The sequence below is a fragment of the Miscanthus floridulus genome, chromosome 19 (assembly GCF_019320115.1).
Source record: "Miscanthus floridulus cultivar M001 chromosome 19, ASM1932011v1, whole genome shotgun sequence".
Classification (NCBI taxonomy): Eukaryota; Viridiplantae; Streptophyta; class Magnoliopsida; order Poales; family Poaceae; genus Miscanthus; species Miscanthus floridulus.
The window spans coordinates 111948855-111969235 of NC_089598.1; the positions used below are offsets into that span (position 1 = coordinate 111948855).

Consider the following 20381-nt stretch of genomic DNA (forward strand, 5'->3'; position numbering starts at 1 on the left):
CTAGTGATGTAATATTATTCTAGTAGGTTTATATCAGCTATCACTCCTGTTTTAGTTTGCTTTGTCCTAACATTTTTGCATTCAAATAGATAAAAATAAATATTGTTGGAATTTGCTACAAAATTATGCTATTTTGTGGTTGTTAGTCTAGTCCAATTAATTTGGTCATGGCCGAGACTGAACCGAACTTGCTAGGTATCGTCCTGAGTCTAAAACTATCCAATCGATCTTTGTTTTTAGATAATTGAACTTCTAAAACAACCAAATAACCGACCGGTTTGATGCAGATAGACCGAAAAGCCCAAACTTGTGGGTCCACATTGGGCTTGAAACTCTATTTATAAGGTCCCCATGATAACATGGTGCTATGGCATGTAACAATGGAATTGAATGAATAAGATGTCATCGTTTTGAAATTTTTATATAGGTATATAGATGCCATTACACTTGTAAGGTTCTCCAAAAGTGGACAGTAAGGTAGTAAATGTAGTCACAAATCACAATACCGGATCGTAGACATTGTAGAACCACCAAGTAACATATACCATGCGATGGCTCTACTTCCAAGAGAGCATCCGGAGGAATAAACAAAATGATTACTCTCTCATCTCTCCCACACCAATTCTTGACGACAATGTCTCGAACCCAACGGGGTACACACGTCAATAAAAATACGCTCTCGTGGAGACTATTAGGAAGATGGGGCCACGATCAGGAGCTGCCAGTGATGGTCGGGGGATGAAGAGCCTCACTGCACGTGAACGATCAAAATGAACCATGACTAGAACTAGTACGACAACAATAACCTTTGCTGCATCAGACAACTACAAGAAAAAACACACTTGATCTTGGAGGACGTCCACCACCAAGAGCTACGCAAAAACAATAGACTACCATTACAATCCTCACACAAGATGCATCAGGGACAATAGGGGCTAGGTGTAGGGATCCTTGTATGATCGGTGAAGAGAGGGCCATGGTCGAAAGACATGCGGAGATGTGCGCTAGAGGAATCACTCGTGAGAAAACCTAAAGGGTTGAGGCAGTAGCATTGAAGAGGGGAACGAGAAAGAAGAATACATAGGCCATGTCTAATGTTTTGGGTTGGTCGTTGGATTCGGTATAAGGACTGCACTTTAACTCCGGCGTTCGAGGGAAGCTATTGGTGAAGAAGACGATCAAATAAGCTAGATAGCATATTATGTATTCTTTATTTTAGATTTTTTTTCCATGTGTAATTTGAGGATGTACTATGCCGAGCTTTAATATAATCATCCTTCCCTTTGCAAAAAAAGCCGAGTTTTAGTATAATCCCTCTTCCCTTCGCAAACAAAGGTTGATGGATCCTGTAGGCTAGATTTTTCTTTTTATTTTGATGGTTATCACTCCATCTGTTGAAATTATAGTTTATTTTAACTTTATAGTGAATCAAATTTCTATGATATGAACCATATAAAAAATACACTAACTTTTACGACACCAAATTAACGTTGAGCGTGCTTGAAAGCTTTGCTGGTTCGACTCACCTCGCCTCGCCTAGATAGCGCGCGCCATGAGACGCTTGCCAGACAAGTGAGCCATTTTGGCTCTCTCGGGGTAGCAAGGTTTTTCTTACCAGCACAGAAATCAAGGCAATTCAAGCACATGAACCAAACAGGTAGCGGTGTCCGAGTCCTTGCTTGGCCAGGCAAAACAGGCCGTTATATCACTTTTCATGATTTATCTAAATTTAAAAGCATAGTTAAATAAACTTACATAAAATAAAAAGAAGCTTAATCTAGGCCCCGTTTGGTTGAGAGAACCCGTTTTGGTTTATTGAGAGAATTGGGAAAACAGTTCCAAACGGGATATCAGCGCTGAGAATCAGATCAGAATCGTTTTACACTTCTTAGAATCCTTATGGATCCAAACGGTACCTAAATTAAGATAGAGCCTGTTCGCTTGTCTAAATTCTGGAGGAATCTGGATGATTTAGAGGAATGCATCTTAATTTAGGTACCGTTTGGATCCATAAGGATTCTAAGAATTCGGATTAAAAAAAACTCAAAATCCTAGAATCATGTCCAAACACCTTAGGATTATAGAATATTCTACTTGAAGAAACATCATATATATTTTTTTTATCGAAAATTCGAGTTTTAAAATCTGATCAAACATGCCTTCCCTTCATGGTGCTTCATGCTGTAGACACTGTGGATGGTCATGGCCTAACGAAACGACGGTATTGGCGGTCACATCAGGGTTGGTGGAGTGACTCGTGGTCCTGCCCTGGGCGCCCTGCTAGCTGCTGCTATATAATGTCCGTCACGTGAAGTGGGGAAGTAGCCCACGACGGGCATGTGCGCCTGTGCGGCGACGGAAAGGAAAAGGAGCCCCCGTACGGTGGTGTTTTTCGAGTGGAGAGGGCTACTGCCGCTGGAGACGCAGTGCCTGTCGTGTCGTCGGCAGCAGCAGCAACACTGCAACAGCAAACAGTAGACGGCCGTGGGTTTCTGGGCCTTCCTACACGTAAGACTGACCCCAACAATGGCAACCTAGACCCATTCGCAGCATAGGTCATCTACAGTGAAAGCGTCGTGGACGCTTCTCCAACAGATCCCCTGCGCCTGCCTCTGTCGCCTCCCTTCCCCCCTTTCCCCTCCCGTTCCTCCCCATCCCCGTGGGCCGCCAGAGGCAACTCGCCCTCGATTCGTCCCAGCTTCGCCCGGCCGCGAGCGGGATTCGCTCCGCCCCGCGCGGATTTGACTGCTGCGCTTCGTGTCGCCGCTCGAATCCGCCATGAAGGGGGCCACATCCAAGGGCGCCGCCAAGGCCAAACAGCGCCGGCGCCGGAGTCCGCGTCCCCACCTCCTCCTCCGCCGTGCTCCTCCCTTCCTCAGCTGGAGCGCTTGGCGCAGTCGTCGGTCGGCGCGTGGGCAGCGCCGCTGCAATGCGCCCCTGGTGGCGGCGGGTCGTCCAGGGCGCAACGTGCCACTGGGTCGTCGCTCGTGGGATCCTGCGGTGCTCCGCCGCAACCGGAGCCAGCCCCTCTCTCCCCTGATGCCGCCCCCTTCTTCCCCTCCGCCGGTAGGTCCGAATCCATGCGATGGGATGAGATCTCCCTCACTGACGATGAGGACGAGCGCTCCCCCTCCCCCTACCTCGAGGCTGCTCGCCGGGCGTTGGCGCAGCCTGCCTCGACGGGAGCACCTCCCACAGTCGACTCCGCCTCCCTGCATGTGGCACGGACTGGCGAGATCCAGGCCAGCCCTGGCGGCGCGGACCGGCGAGCAGGGGCTAGTGCGGACCGAACAGCAAGGCAACCTCCACCGACGGTGCGGACGCAACCTCCCCCGCACGGAGCTTCCAGGTGCAAGCGCGCCTCGCCGTCGTCGTTCGCTCCACCCGACACCTACAGTGTTTTGCGTTGCGGAGAGAGACGACCCTTCTTTGCCTTCCGTCGTGTGCTGGTACGTAAAATGGGTGTTGGGATGCGTCCTCCGTTGGAGCACGGTTGTGGGACGCAAAAGCACCGTGCACGATGTATTTTAAGTTTAGGTCGTACTTTACCTACGCCGTTGGAGACGGTCTACCGTTAGAGACGGTCTAAGTAGTTCCTCCTCCTTCCGTCCTTCGCTCCTTCCTTGCACTTCTGACTGCTGACTGCTGTGCTGACCAAGGAGAGGATGCTGCCAATCACTTTTTGATTTCGACGGCCCCCCTCAGCAGTCAGCAGCAGCGGCAGTTGACAGCTCGCTTTTTCTGGCATGCTGTACATTAAATATTTATTTATTTATATTTGGTATACTCACTCTGTTCCACAGAACATGTGAATCTCCATTTTCAAAGTCACTCTAGCACACGTGTATAATTATGCTTTTGCCCCTCTTTCTAGAGTATATTCTTTAAAAGTTCAGGACAACGGTGGAACAATACCAACCAGCGCCTTGAGGATGAACGCATAAGTAAACGCGTCCTCCTGCAACTTCTCGAACCTGCAATCATAACCCCAGCCAAATTACTACTCCTTACTTTGCTTCAGCGTCTAATATTTGTACACTAGCTCTAGCGAAACCAACAAAGAACCATCGGTTTACCTTCCCGATTTGGAGAAGTGTCCAGCTCCTAGCTCGCAGTTGAACAGCAGAAGGTTGTCATCTCTTTTCAGCCCCCTCAGCTTCGCCACATATTTAGCAGGCTCAGAGTACATCACGCGCGGATCTGGTTCGTTATCACCATCCGCACAAGTCAGATACCGAGCTAGCTATCACAGACCAACTAGAAATGCTAAATAGCAACTTGGAATGTATCAAGGAGGCACCTACCATTTAAGCCAGCGGTTACAAGAATGTTGGGATACTCTTGTGCCGCCACCTGTGGCATGGACAAACAGATAACACAGGGCAATGCACATTTGTGGTCGATTTGAAGTTCATGCTGGTGGGAGAATATGACTTCATGTAATAATAGTATTCTTCTTTATTATATTAATATTAATGGAACCAAAAATACCAAAGATCATCAACAATTCCTAGCTTTTTCACCTCTTTCAACAGTGCAAATTATCACATTCCAGAACAACACTACATATTCATGCATTCACAGGTCTTCACCAATAAATAACAGGGAAAAAATAGGCAGTGTCACTAATATACTCCTCCAGCACTATTTGATTATATTCATTCACCAGAAATAAGCATCATCCTAGCTTCATACCCTAGTACATATTTGAACAGAGATATAAAGATCAGCACTTACATTGTCAACAGGAGAATATGATTTCATGTAATAATAGTATTCTTCTTTTCTTGGATCACCCCACTCCTAAACCAAGGACAACAACACGTGGATTGATAAGAACTGGCAACAAGTAGATAACTAGAATAAAAGGGGCAAGCACGCAGCTCGTATAAAGCATGTTGATTTGCAATTGTCATGGTACAGCTTGCAAAATATCCCTATCGTGCAAGTGGTAAATATTCCATTCCGATTTCCAGACACAAGGCATAATGAAATAAATAGATAATTCAAAAACATAGTGTTAAAATTATAAACGAATATTTATAGATATTATAGCAAGGAATCATCATATCCTAGCCCTGATACCTGCTCAAGGACAATGTACGTATCTTTTGCCTAAGTCTAATCCCAGTCAGGACTAATATGGCCCAACCCAACTGAAGCTCAAGCCTGACTTCCATATGGACAGGGTATTCAAAAGGTTGCATTCCTTTAGTGTTTGGGTGAACAACAATTGGCATTAATTTACTGGGGTGGTACATCCATATATTTCATCAATAGCAAACAGGCAACGGACAAAAGGGCACCAAAGAACATTTCTAAAAAGGGCCCATATCTCTATTTCTTATTCTTGCTAATAATAAAAATTGCAATATGACACTGAAACATGGAAATAAAAAATAACACAATTGACGAAATGGATACCTCCCATTCAGCCGTTGTCAATGGGATAGTTGGATCAAGCATAGTTGTGACAACATCAACAAAAGGCACTCCAGCAACAGCTGCCCTGAATAAGTCAGGCCTCATATTTAGGACAGCACCCATCAATAAGCCACCTGCACTTCTGCCATTGATGCAAAGCTTTTCCTTGGAACAATACTTGTTTTTTATCAAGTACTCAGCACAATCAATGAAATCCGTGAAAGTGTTTTTCTTCTTCAATAGTTTCCCATCCTCGTACCACTTCCGGCCCATTTCACCACCACAGCGGATATGAGCTATCACATATATAAAGCCCCTATCTACCAGAGAGAATCTTGACCCTCTGAAACTCGGATCTATGCATATCTGTAGCCAAAAGAACAGAGAAAATAAGAGCACGGTTATTACAATAACTTCTGTTACATTTACTATTGCTGAAACCTAGAACCATCTGATAGTCTTGATGCCAAGTTGCCACATACAGTTGCCACTAGCTAGACCTTACTGGGTCCTGACAAGGAATCTTTCTGGTATCAAAATTTAAAGTATATCATTCAGCAAGGAAACACAAAAGTAATTGAATGCTAAAGAATTGTTGTCACTTGAAATTAATGATGAATAATAGCAAATGAATGCATGATGACACATTAGCAAAAAAGCAAGTACAGTCTGTACATGTTGCACATATAAAAAAGAACACATAAACTTTCAAATGAATCATTTGGATCCCAAGATGACCAAAGGAAGTTGACATAAACTATCAGCCTGCTCAGCAGTGCTTGCTGCGGCTGCAGCTGCCGCAAGCCACTGCTACAGTAGAAACAAGTGTTTAGAACTGCAGCACAGCCACAGCGAGCACAGCATATATGCCAATCTTGAAATATGTTCAAGGCATTAAATATTGCAGAAAGACTTCCCTTATTACAGTTTACGAAATGTTAAAAAGGAAAATAAACAAACAGAATGTACCTCGTAGGAGCCATAGCCATATAGTAGCATAGGGTCTGAGCCATCAAGCTTCACAAGATCTTTTCTGTATAGAATGGATATGGGGATCTGAGTGCCATCAGCAGCAGTAGCCCATTTTCTTTCTGTTACATAATTTGATGCATCAAATCCGCCTAAAACCTAAAGAATATCGAGAAGATCAGATCGCCATGGGTTTGTAAAAATAAATAAAAATAAATCAATAACTGTCCGGAAAATAAATAAATAAATAATAGTGCAACTCTAGCTTACAGTATGGACCTTCTTCAGAACAGACACCCCTGAATCCATATCATAGTCGTAAACAGAGGGCGGGGTCCTCATTGAACTATAATGAAATCGAAGAACAGAAGAATGAAACTGAGACTCCTCAGGGTCCACAGAATATGTTGGATCAATAAAATCAAGCGCTCGACCTCCCTGAAGTTGTCCAATTGACTCTCCAATAGCAGGTAGCCGATATACAGTTACTTTGGGAAGGCCATTCTCACGCTCATATACAGCAATATGGTTGTCAAAGAGCTGGAAGTCCTGTATTTTCACACTGAAGGGAGTTTGAGTATGATGCAATTGTGATGTGTAACATGTGTTATGTACTTTTGTTGTCAACTGACAATGCATTTTTAATAAACAATGCATCCATTGCTAAGAAGAGCAAAACATAAATAACAAAATTTGTAATAAACATGTAAAACTGCAGGATGAATCACTTAATTAGTAGCTTCATGCAAATTTCTATTAGCTGCAGTTTCCTTGAACCCTGGTATATCACTGCCAGAGCATCAAGCCTCTTACATAGAGCCTAACTCAACAAAACCGAGGAAGCAGTGGTAATCAAAACCTTTGATTACCATCCTATCGAAGATCCAATATTGATATAGAATGAACCATATTCCAAAAGCTAAGGTTGGTATGGTAAAGTCAAACTAAATGCAAATTGCTTTGCTCCCATTCCTTCATAATCTTACAACTGATGCAATGAAATTTTGGAAATACAGTGAAGCAATCAAATAGTAACTGGTTGGAAGTTGGAACCCACAAGTTTGAAAGTTTCATGCTCTAGCTGGCAATACAAATAGTATCAATCAGTAACAAGCAATGCTAATGAAGGGCGGGCCTGGTGCAAGCGGTAGAGTCTTACCACCTGTGACCGGAAGGTCCTGGGTTCGAGTCGCGGTCTCCTCGCATTGCACAGGCGAGGGTAAGGCTTGCCACTGACACCCTTCCCCAGACCCCGCACAGAGCGGGAGCTCTCTGCACTGGGTACGCCCTTTAGTAACAAGCAATGCTAATACAAGAATGCATCCCTTTCCTGCTTTTCTCATATGTCAAAGAACTTTAAAAAAGAAACGTCTATGCTGCAGCAGCAAAGTATCCCCTAGGGTTCCAGTATTCATTCAGAAAACACAATTAATATCCAAGAAGAAAACTGAGACTTGCACTATAAAATGGTTATGCAAACTTTTACAGATTATTCCTCATTAATTAAGAGCAAGTTAGCAAAGATAACATCATACAAATTAAATCAGTTAGTCTAAATCTGTTCCCTAAAAAGTGTGATACTGTGTACATTACATATCAACCACAAAAATGTCTTCTGAAACTTGTATGGCAATAATGTAAGTACCTTTCTCTATGTGGTAGCAGTATAGTGGTCTCAACTACATTATCCAGTGGGCAAGCAACCAATTTAGAATTGTAGAACTCATCACTTCGCCTCTTAATAAAGAAATGATTTCCACGATGACTAGCTGTTGTATCAATGCCATACACACGAGGTGTCAAAACAGCAAGTTCCTTGTTCTGTTTGGATATGTCCAGGTAGAATATAAAGCTTGTATTGTTGCTTCCAGATTCAACAAATAAATATCTCTTGCTTTCAGAAGCTTGAAGGCCTAGAGAAAATGTGTCATCTTTCTCATGATAGTATGATACAGACAAGCATCACTTGATTGATCAGACCCTAACTTATGTAGCCATACCTGCAAAAACCATTATAAAGGTAAGATAAATGTAATAATAAAAAACACTAGAAAAAAAAAGATCTGATAACATAGCACCTACAGGCACAACAATCATAACTAACAACAACAACAAGCCTTTTAGTCCCAAGCAAGTTGGGGTAGGCTACAACAATCATAACTAAACAAACTTAAAAAGGTCACCAGAAGTTTCAACTGAACTCAAGAGGCATGCCATGTAGGAGTTAGAAGAAGCGGAGGAACGAGCGACCTACTTTATCTGGCCGAAGTATGCTATCCATTGTAATGTAAACAAGGTGGTCGTCACCAGCCCACTCAATGTCAGAAGTAATTCCTTTAAGTGGTTGGCCAACATATACTCCACTCTCCGCATCAATGACATAGACCGTGTAGATTTCATCACCTTTAGTGTCTTCTGCGTAAGCAACTAGCTTGTTGTTGGGACTGACCTGAAGCAAGCATTCAAATTTAAATTATGTTAGATACATATAAGAGATATCTGAGAGGCACAGGCACGAGGAACAGAACCATAGAGACTGACAGAAGGAGTAGGTGGGCCAAAATCACACCTTGAAAGCTCCGATGCTGTAGTAGTCATGGCCCTGAGCCTTAACATTCTCATCCAGGATAATATGCTCCTCAGGGGCATCAGGTCCTGATGGCATCACATCATGGACTGTAATAGGAGCATCAGTCGATACGGGACGCCTACAGTGTTGCACATACTCCTTGCCAGTCAATGTCCTCTCATAGTAGTAGTACTGCCCTTTGTGAAGAGGCGCATCTATATCGTCTTCCTTGATTCTTCCTCTGATTTGAGCATATATTTCGTCCTCAAGTTGCTTGACATCTAGATGAGAGTTACCAGGGTTAGCAGAAGATGACTGAAATAATAACTGCACAATGATCCGTAGTACCACTCTACTAGGAAACATCTCGTGTAGTGTAATACAACTACATTCCATACTAGAGAGCTAGAAAGCCACTCTGAAGTCTGAACAGACGATACACAACTACATTCCAAGTGATAATAACAACAGCACAGATTAACCTGGTATAAGTTGGAAGGACTGGCAAGTGATTGTCATGTCAAAATAATGGATCCCTAGCTAATGCCTGATAGCACGCTAAGTGCACCTTTGGTTGACCTGACCCGCGCGGCAAGCCAAGCACATGATGGAAAAGGAAGGCATAAAGCTCCAACAAGCCCCCGACTGACCAGACATGACGGCGGCGGTGTAGTCGTTCTCGGCGCGGAGGTGCGCGAGGACGTCCGGGTCGGATCGGGAGTCGTCGCGGAGCCAGTAGTAGTTGTCGACGCGGACGTCGCCGTGCTCGACGAGCTGCCGCGGCACCATCTTGGCCACCGCCACCGGCGGCGCCGCCGCCGCCGCCATCGCTGCGAAGGAAGGGCCGCGGTAACAGGAGAGGGGCCCGATGCCGAAGGAGGAGAGGAGGAGGAGGAGAGCGCGGCGGCGCGAGAGCGGGGACGCGGCGAGGGCTGGGGCCTGGGGAGAAGGAGCGATGCGCGCGGGGGAGAAGCACGGGAGGGGGCAGGCGAGGGAAGGAGCCGGCCAGCCGGAGCATCGCCACCCTTTATTATTTTTTTTTGCTTGCTTAGTTCCGAAAATTTTTGGCTTTTGGCTACTGTAGCATTTTCGTTGTTATTTGGTAAAAATTGTCCAATTATGGACTATTTAGGCTTAAAAGATTCGTCTCGCGATTTCTCGATGAACTGTGCAATTAGTTTTTTTTTCGTCTACATTTAATACTCCATGCATGTGCCGCAAGATTCGTTGTGACAAGGAATTTTAAAAATTTTTGGTTTTTGGGTTGGAACTAAACGGGGCCTAAGATTTGCTCCCTCTAACAAACCGCCCCGCACAGCACGCTATCCACGTTCCGTGTGTGCTTTCTGGATTTTGATTTGATTTGAACATTTGTATAGATTTTTAAAATTTTATTTTATCAACTTTTAGATGTTTTAAAATTAATATTTCTAGTCAATTTATCTCTTATATTTTTGTAGTCCAATTTATCTCCTTAACCTTTTAATTTAGTGTGATTTATCCTCTCTGACCTAGTGTTATATCAGCAAAATTACCATCCAAATTATCGAAGAGAGAGGAGACAAATGGTTTAGGCCCCCTTCGGAACGCGGGGCTTTTTTTTTTGTTTCTGTGTTTTTCTAAAAATGAACTGAATTCTGTGAAATTTCTAAACAATTTCTATAAAATTCATGTATTTCAAAGGGGCCTTATAAGAGTTACCGGTGGCCATGCACGTGCGACACACACGTGTCTATTAAAAAAATTCATAAACATCAATAATGTCATTTTTTCACAACTCTTCATCATCATTGTCCTCCCCCATTACATAATGTAAAGAAGCTAGTAGAGTGAAAATCAAGTCACTATGTTTATTTCAAAACACATCCATATTCGGTGCACATTTTATTTAAAAAATTGTATTTGATCTATAGCCAAGTAACTGAGATAGTGCAAAGTAATAAACAAATTATTCAACTGAAAATTAAGGAGATTACATCCATTTAAAAATGTAACCTTTTAACAAAATACAGTATAAATTGTCACCATCAGCCCCACACAACATGATAATGAGTGGGGCAGCTTGTACCCTGCAAAGACTCCAAATCATATTATATAGTCCTGAGCCAGCCTACGTTCCTAGCACCTATTGTCAAGAAACAAAGTAGAGAAGGATTACATTACAAAATTATTCTTTGAAGGTTATGGTATAATGTGATTTGTGTCTAATTTAAGAGAACTTTACATAAAAATATAGCACAATAGCCAATGCAATAACAAATGAAAATTAAAAAGTGACAGATCAACTTATTAATAAATGCTGAGAAGTTTCACAAACGAACCAGCTTGAAGATCAAACATCTAAATTAGCATGGATGTAATAACAGCGAAGGGATATGCCCACAATACTATATCACCATTCTTCTTACAAAGGAGCTCCTAGAAGGGTTTCTGCAGAGAAAGAGGCTCACTGAGCTTAATTAGGGACCCAATTTGAAAAGATTTAGTTCAATGTAGTAGTAACTAGTTTTTTTTCTAATTATATAGTGCACCATAGCTGGATATCGATTCTTTCTCTATTTAATGAAATTATCAATGGATCATTGGTTGTTCAATTGCCACAAGAGGTATGGAGGTAGAGTTTATCAGAGAAATGAGCTTAACATACAAATCCTGCATTGCTCATAGACTATCATTACCAAATTTATTAACAGTGTTACACCAACCTTCTTAAACCCAACTTTGCCCTTCTCATGACGCTTAAAAAACATTCCAACAGCATACTCGCCTGGTGGCGGTAGCTCAAACCCAACTTCCTTTTCGACCTGCAGGAACACCAAAGCAAAAGCATCGACTAACTGTCAAAAAGAACAGTTTTGCTTTCTTCTATTTCTCATTGCTTGACCAATAAGACAGATGGATATTAGAAAGATCAAGATGCCCAAGAGGGGGGGTGAATTGGGCTAATTCTAAATTTCTTTGCAATAATTAAGTCATATGGTTAGCCCAATTAACCCCTTGTGCCTAGAAAGTGTTTCTATTGATCCAACGCACAAAAGTTTAGCAACATATATTCCAATCCTACTCTAGCATGGCAATTCTAAGAATGTAAATGACAAGAATTGAATTGCTCAAAGTAAATGCTCAAAGTAAAGAGAGAAGGAGGAACGTGGTGATGTTTTGCCGATGTATCGGATAGTCGCCACTCTCCACTAGTCCTCGTTGGAGCACCCGCGCAAGGGTGTAGCTCCCTCTTGATCTGTGCAAGGATCAAGTGTTCTCTACGAGTTGATTCTTTGACTCTCCGTCGTGGTGAATCACCCACAACCGCTCACAACTTGAGTTGGGTCATCCACAAGCTCCGCCGGATGATCACCAAGCTCCCAATCACCACCAAGCCATCTAGGTGATGGCGATCACCAAGAGTAATAAGCACAAACTCTCACTTGACCATGACAAGCCTAATGAGAAGGGTGGATGCACACTTTGCTACTCTTGATCTCACTAATGAGGGCTCTCTTTAGGATTCTCAAATCTCAATCACCTCACTAGGACCTTGCTCTTCTTGGCACTCTCAAAGGTGTTTCTCAGCTGTTGGAATGAGCAAAAGTACCCCCACACATGAGTGGAGGAAGTATTTATAACACCGGCTGAAAAACAAACCGTTATGTGCCTCTGCGAGATGACCGGACGCTCCGGTCATGTTGAGCGAACACTCCGGTCATGTTGACCGGACGCTCTGGTCAGTTCACCCCGAACTCCAGTGATCAAGTGGTGTCCGATCGTGATTTTCTCTCTCTGGAACCTTACTAGAGTCGATCGGACGCTGGCCCTCAGCGTCCGGTCACTCACCTCTCAGCGTCCGATCACTTCCAGACGACTTCACCTTGATCAAATGAATTGACCGGACTCTATGCCAGCGTCCGGTCACACCGAAGCCAGCGTCCGGTCAGTATTTGACCCTCCATTCACTTCCAACTCTCAATCATGCGTTAATGAAGTTTACTCCAATGGATCTAAGGGCTATTTTGGAGCTACCTAGTGCTAGATTTAGTAAGTATGCACCACATCTAACTCACTAGACTCATCTAGGTCAAGCTATCCATCCATACCCCCCTTAATAGTACGGCCAAAGGAAAAACAAAGTCCTAAACTACTCTAAGTGTCTCTTTAACACCAAACGACACTTAGAACTAGTTCATCCTTAACCTTGTCATCCATCCTTTAAAAACCGAAACGATTTTCCATCATAGGGGCATGACCACCATGATTGCCCAATCGATCTCCATTACCGTGACCTAACTTAATTGCCTCTGCAAAACACACGTTAGTCATAGTAATCACGTATTATCATTAATCACCAAAACCCAACTAGAGGCCTAGATGCTTCCAATCTCCCCCTTTTTGATTATTGATGACAATACCACCTCGAGTATATGAAAGAAATGAGGTTTTTAACATGCTTGGTTTATATAAGCTTTTGACAATAAGAACAAAAGAGTTAGGCAAGCTTATATGACCCAAACCAACATAATGTACTCAAAAGATATGAAATAAGCATGAGTACAAGTAATAAAGCTCATTTGTATCAGAGTAAAACGCGGAAGCAAAGTAAATGAGCATAGCACAAGTGATATGACATATAAAGAATTTAAAGTAGAGAGCACACATGTCATATATCACGATCACGTAGATATCACTATCACATAAAATATAGTTTGATGTATAAAAGTAAACACACGAATGCATAATAGTGTATCACACATAAAACTCTAAATGTAATAGATAAACTAAGCCCCCCTAAGACTAACATACTCGATCCCTCTCCTCCTTTGGCGTCAAACACTAAAACCTAAGGGTCGGTCGGCGGGGCTGCAGCGGACGAGCCGAGCGCTGAGGTACGAGGAGCGAGCTGAAACTGTGTGCCATAATCATCTGACCCTAAACTCTGAGCAGTCTGACCCTCTGTAGCTGGAAGCGATGCTAAAGTGGTCTAGGTCAGATCAACAACTGGAGTTGCTGTAGACTGTGCCGATATGACTGTAGCAGTAGGCTCTGATGATGCCACTGAGGAAGGGAGCGTCTCTGTAGTCCCAGTAATAGGTGCAACTGTAGAAGGACCAGGGACATGTAGATATGGTAGAGTAGGCTACCCTATGAACTCACTGAAGGAAGCACCAAGGCTTCTGGACACTGTAGTCTCTAGCACAAGCAGCGAGGAAGTCTAAGCCGATGTGAAGCCCGTCTGAAGAGGTGTGAACTGCGGGGCTAGCACTAGCGAAGCAAACCACTGGGACACCTGCTCTGTAGGTGAAGCAAACTGTGCTGGTGGCTGTCCCTAACTCTGAAGCCCACTAGGCTATAAAGCTAGAGTCATATAAGTGGTGGCAGTCTGATCAAGCTGGGGTTAAGGCTGTGGCGGTGGAACCCTAATAGTTGTCACAACATGCTGCATAAACCTAAGTAGCTGCTGCTGCATGAGAAGCTACTGCTGATGCATGGCCTGCTGCTGCTGCTGTATGGCCTGCTGCTACCACTGAAACTCATCCTACCAAGTCTAAAATTGTGCAAATGTAGCGGCGGTCTCCTAAGCCTAGCGAGCCTGATCCTGCCTCATCCGCTCAAGTATGGCAAGTAGAGCGGGGTCTGTCTATGGTGTAGGTGGAGCTAAACTAGAGCTACCAGCCTCATGGTCATGTTGATGTGGAGGCATATGAGGAATGTCCCAGTAGTCCTCATCTGAGTTGTCACTGGGATCGCTCTCGACCATCCCCTCCTGCTGAGCATCTAACTGCTCCTCCTTAGTAGCTGCAATGCCCCTGATAGTATCATCCTACTGGGCTATAGTCTCTGGCACCTCTGGACGATGGCGCGGCTGGCTAGGTGCACTCGGTGTACTATGGTGGATCATCTAAGTCAGGTTGTATGCAGGGAACTCTATAGTAGCACCATTGTACTCGGTGTACTCTGCAATTGAATAAGAATTGCGATCCAGTGAGCATAGGGCAACTGACGGTGACCTCTGAACCCCTCAGCAATAGTATCCTCTATCTCTGATAGAAGGAGATCCTAAATGTCAAACACAGTCTGCTGCATCAGAGAGTTTAGAAGCTATAACTGAATGCGAGTCAAGCCCTCGCGATACCCCATCCTTGAAATCAGGGTCCTCCTCATAATAGCATCCATCACTCTAGCTGTAGGAGTAAGATCACTAAGAGTCCTGCTCGACCCCTCACCAAAAGGCTCTTTGAAGCAGTGGCGGATGAAAGCTCTAGTTTGGTTTTGGATAATTGATGAAACCCTAAGTGATAACCTAGTTTATCAAGATGATTATGAGATAGGTAGCACTACTCCAAGTGATGAAGCAATGACAAAGATCATGACAATAGTGAGGTATGGTGATGGTCAAATGCTTAAACTTGGAAAAGAAGAAAGAGAAAAACAAAAGGCTCAAGGCAAAGGTATAAAATGTAGGAGCCATTTTGTTTTAGTGATCAAGACACTTAGTGAGTGTGATCACATTTTGGATAGATAGCTGTACTATTAAGAGGAGTGAAACTCGTATCGAAATGCGGTTATTAAAGTGCCACTAGATGTTCTAAATCATTGTATATGCATTTAGGATCTAGTGGAGTGCTAACACCCTTGAAAACATTTGTAAAAATATGCTAACATATGTGCACAAGGTGATACACTTGGTTGTTGGCACATTAGAGCAAGGGTGAAGAAGTTAGAAGTGAAAACGAGTTGGTCGCGAAGACGCTGGCGTCGGTCAACTGACCGGACGCTGGGTCTGAAAGCACCAGACGCTGGCAGCGTGCGTCCGGTCGAACTGGTCGGTCGGCACAGTACCTAGGGTATTGCACCGGACGCTGGTCTGGGTCCGGTCAAGGTGGACCAGACGCGTCCGGTCGAAGAAATATGCCTCGGGGAGCTTACTGGAAATGACCGGACGCTGGGGCTTCAGTGTCCGGTCAGTTTTGCCAGTGCGTCTGATTAGTTTCGTAGCCGTTGGAATCTGACAAACAGCGTTTAAGCAAGTGACGCGTGGCGTCCATCGGGCGACCGGACGCTGAGTCCAGGGTTCGGTCAGTATGACTAGAGCGTCCGGTCAGAGCGTGTTTTGCCCAGTGAAGGAGTATAACGGCTCTATTTGATTGGGGCTCTATTTATAGCCCCATGGTCGGCTCAAGGTAGCTCTCTTGCACATTTTCATTGACATAGCAACCTTTTGAGCTTAGCCAAAGTACTCCCACTCATCTCCATCATTGATCCATCATCATTGTGAGATTGGGAGAAAATCTAAGTGTATTGCTTGAGTGATTGCATCTAGTGGCACTTGGTATTCGTATTGCGCTGTGGATTTCGCTTGTTTCTCTTGGTGGTTGCCACCACCTAGACGGTTGGAGCAGCAGTGGGGGATCGGCATGCGTTGGTGATTGTCCGTGGCCATCTCCGGTGATTGTAAGGGAAGTTGTACCTTCCCCGGCGGAGTGCTAAAAGGTAACTCTAGTAAATTACTCATGTCGTTGAGTTACCTCACTTGTGGGTCGGTTCTTGCGGTGTCCTATCGTGTGGACGAGGTTTGTGAAACACCTCTTAGCCGCCGAACCACTAAGTGTTGGTCGACACAATGGGGACGTAGCGTGTTGGCAAGCACGTGAACCTCAGGAGAAAATCGATTGTCTCTTGTTATTTGTATTCTCCCGGTGATTGGCTTGATCTTCATCTTGTGATTGGTTAATCCCCTACACGGCGGTATAATCACCCTACTTACTTGATTACATTCTTGCAAACTAGTTGATACAAGCTCTTTAGTGTAATTAGAATTGAGAGCTTGCTTTATTGTTTACATTCATCTAGTTGAGCTCTTTAGAGTAGCAAGTTTGTGTGCCTAAGTAATTATTGCAACTAGAATTGTTGGATAAGTGGCTTGTAACCCTTGTAGAGCTAGAGCAAGTTTGCATTACGCTATTTGTCATATTAATCAAATTGCTCTAGTTGATTTGTAGATTTTTAAATAGGCTATTCACTCCCCTCTAGCCATATTAGGACCTTTCAAGTGGTATCAGAGCCGTGGTCACCGTTTGATTAAAGGCTTAACAACATCGGTGTCAAATTATGGCTCAAGTTGTGTTCAACCATGTGGGGGGCAAACCACCGTTCTTTGATGGCACATGCTATGGTTATTGGAAGAGAAAGATGAGAATGTATCTTGGTTCAATCAATGATCAAGTATGGGAAGTGACCGAGAATGACTATGCTATCATTGATCCCGATGATCCAACCAATCAAGATAAGATCAACAAGCAATACAATATAATGGCTCTCAACACCATATACAATGCCATTGATTCCAAGGTGTTTGAGCAAATCAAGGATTGTGATAGAGCAAATGAGGTGTGGAAGAGATTGGAGGAAACATATGAGGGCACACCGGCGGTAAAGAGTGCCAAGTTGTATATCCTCAAGGATAAATTGACAAGCTTCAAGATGAAGGAAGATGAGAGCATTCCGGAGATGTTCCATTGATTGCAAGTCATTGTCAACTACTTGAAGGTATTGGGAGAGAAGATCAAGGATGATGATGTCTCCCATCGATTCTTGATGTGCTTACCTCTAAGATTTGAGATGTTAAGATTGCTCATCATAAGAGGAGAATTGAAGGACATTACCCCCAACCAAGTACTAGGTGATGTCATGACACAAGAGACATACCGTGTGGAAAGGGAGGGGGATGACAAGGAGGACAAGAAGGAAGAAGAGGATAAGAAGAAGAAAAGCATAGCATTTAAGGCTAGTTCATCATCATACAAAAACAAGGGCAAGTCTAAGAAAGAATCAAGTGATGATGAAGATCTAAGTGATATTGATGATGAGGCTATGGCTCTCTTTGTGCACAAGATGGGAAAGTTTATGAAGAAGAAGGGCTATGGTGCAAGAAAGAGAAGAGATCACACCACGAAGAAAGAGTATGTGAGAAGATGCTATAATTGCAAGAGCCCCGATCATGTAGTAGGAAATTGTCCATACAATAGTGACAATGATGAGGATGAGAAGAAGAAGCACAAGGAGGATAAGAAAGAAAAGAAGGAGAAGAAGGAAAAGAGAATGACCTTCCAAAAGAAGAAGAAGGGTGGAGGCTATGTAGTCACTTGGGATAGTGATGGCTCATCGGATAGTGATGACTCTAGTGATGATGGCAAGAAGTCTATCAAGAGAGCACTAGCAAGCATCGCCATCAACGACAAGCCCTCCATCTTTGACACTCCATCAACATGCTTCATGGCAAAGCCTACCAAGGTAAAATATGATGAGAGTGATAATGATGAATGTGAAAGTGACTCTTGTAGGAGTGATAATGATGATGATGATGATGAGTACTCCAAGGAGGAGCTCTTGGACATGTGTGAGCAAGTGCATGCTTGTAATGAGATAAAGAGAAAGGAGTGCAAAGAATTGCGCAAGAAAGTAAAATTTCTTGAGCAATCCTTTGATGAGCTCAATGCCACTCATGAGGGGCTAATGGATGCCCATGAGAAGCTTGGCAAAGCTCACTCTAAGCTTGAAAAGGCTCACTCCTCTCTCATTGAGCAAGTCAAGAAGAAGGAAGCCAGGAAGGAGCAAGTGATAGTAACATGTGATGTGGGACTAACATGTGATCTTATTGATGAATCTTTTCATGAACCCATTATTGTTGCTCCCACTAACACTTCTTGTAGCACAACCATTACCACTCCACCTATGAATGATACATCACTAATAGTGGAAAATGAAACCCTCAAAAAGGAGGTGAATGAGCTCACTTGTGCCTTAGGCAATGCCTATGGTAGAGATGCTCGCTTGCTAAAGTGCTTGGGTAGCCAAAGGTTTCCTCTCAACAAAGAGGGATTAGGCTATACCCCCAAGAAAGGCAAGGTGGCCTTTGTCACTCCCAAAGCTAGCTTTATGAAGGGCAATAGTCGGTTTTGTAATAGATGCAAGCAAGTTGGGCATATAGAGCAAAATTGCAAGACTAACAAGAACAAGCTACCTAATGTATCCTCAATCAAATTTGATTCTTGTTACATGCTTTATAAGGGTGCCAATGGTGTGAAGGCTAAGTTCATTGGTACATCGATTGTGGGCCCAAAGAAGAAGGCCATTTGGGTACCAAAGACCTTGAGACTAACCTACAAGGACCAAGCAAGTTTGGGTACCTAAAAAGAATTGATCTTCTTTTATAGGTAAATTATAAAGTCAGATGAAGGCATTTGGTGCTTGATAGTGGGTGCACACAACACATGGCCGGTGATCCAAGAATGTTCAATTCAATCAATGAAAGCAAGAGCAATGGGATTGATAGTATCATATTTGGTGACAATGGCAAAGGCAAGGTCAAAGGGCTTGGTAAGATTGCAATATCCAATGACTTCAGCATTTCCAATATGCTACTAGTAGAGAGCTTGAACTTCAATCTATTATCGGTAGCCCAATTGTGTGATCTTGGTTTCAAGTGCATATTTGGTGTGGATGATATAGAGATCATAAGTGTAGATGGCTCTAACTTGATATTCAAAGGATTTAGATATGAGAATCTATACTTAGTTGATTTCAATGCTAGAAAAGCTCAATTGTCAATATGTTTGATCACTAAGTCTAGCATGGGTTGGTTATGGCATAGAAGGCTTGGTCATGTTGGAATAAAACAATTGAACAAATTGATTAAGCATGACTTAGTTAGAGGCTTGAAAGATGTCACATTTGAGAAGGATAAGTTATGTAGTGCATGTCAAGCCGGAAAACAAGTTGGTAATACACATCCTAAAAAGAGCATGATGAGCACATCTAAGGCATTTGAGTTGATGCACATGGACTTGTTTGGACCAACCACATACACTAGCATTGAAACAAATATGGATTTGTGATTGTGGATGATTTCACTAGATACACATGGGTGTTCTTTCTTGTTGATAAGAGTGATGTGTTTGCTACATTCAAATCATTTGTCAAAGGCATTCACAATGAGTTTGAAACAACAATCAAGAAAGTTAGAAGTGATAATGGTAGTGAATTCAAGAATACTAGAGTTGATGAGTTATGTGATGAATTTGGAATTAAACATCAATTCTCGGCCAAGTATACTCCTCAATCAAATGGGCTAGTTGAAAGAAAGAATAAAACCTTGATTGATATGGCAAGATCAATGTTGAGTAAGTACAATGTGAGTCATTCATTTTGGGCCGAAGCAATCAACATGGCTTGCTACTATAGCAAACCGACTCTATTGTCATCCCATGATGGAGAAGACACCTTATGAACTATTGAATGGAAGAAAGCCCAACATAGCATACTTCCGGGTCTTTGGTTGTAAATGCTATATATTGAAGAAAGGCACTAGATTAAGCAAGTTTGAAAAGAAATGTGATGAAGGTTTCTTGCTTGGTTACTCCACTACTAG

The 20381-nt window shown here is 43.2% G+C and overlaps 1 pseudogene; it reads right to left on the bottom strand.

Moving 5' to 3' along the window:
* Nucleotides 1-3754: 3754 nt before the first annotated feature.
* Nucleotides 3755-9997, bottom strand: LOC136527855 (uncharacterized; annotated as a pseudogene).
* Between the last annotated feature and the right edge of the window lie 10384 nt (nucleotides 9998-20381).